The sequence below is a fragment of the Penaeus monodon genome, chromosome 20, assembly GCF_015228065.2.
Source record: "Penaeus monodon isolate SGIC_2016 chromosome 20, NSTDA_Pmon_1, whole genome shotgun sequence".
NCBI classification, from domain to species: domain Eukaryota; kingdom Metazoa; phylum Arthropoda; class Malacostraca; order Decapoda; family Penaeidae; genus Penaeus; species Penaeus monodon.
This window is the reverse complement of record NC_051405.1, coordinates 8,801,379-8,801,617: the sequence shown is the minus strand read 5'-3', so window position 1 is coordinate 8,801,617 and position 239 is coordinate 8,801,379.

Below are 239 nucleotides of genomic sequence, written 5' to 3'. Positions count from 1 at the left end.
TGTTGCAGTAGTATCCATCATCACTACCATTATTACTCGTTGTCATTGTATTGTTGATATGAACTGCATCATTATCTTTACCTGTCTTCATTTCCTACTTGACAAGAATAACATTTTTACTCACTATTGTCAAACATTTCTGTAATTTCAGACGTTATATCACCATGCTTCGCGGTTGCCATGGCAACTTCCTCTATCCCCCACCCCCCTCAACATCGATGTCACTTCGATTTTTCACC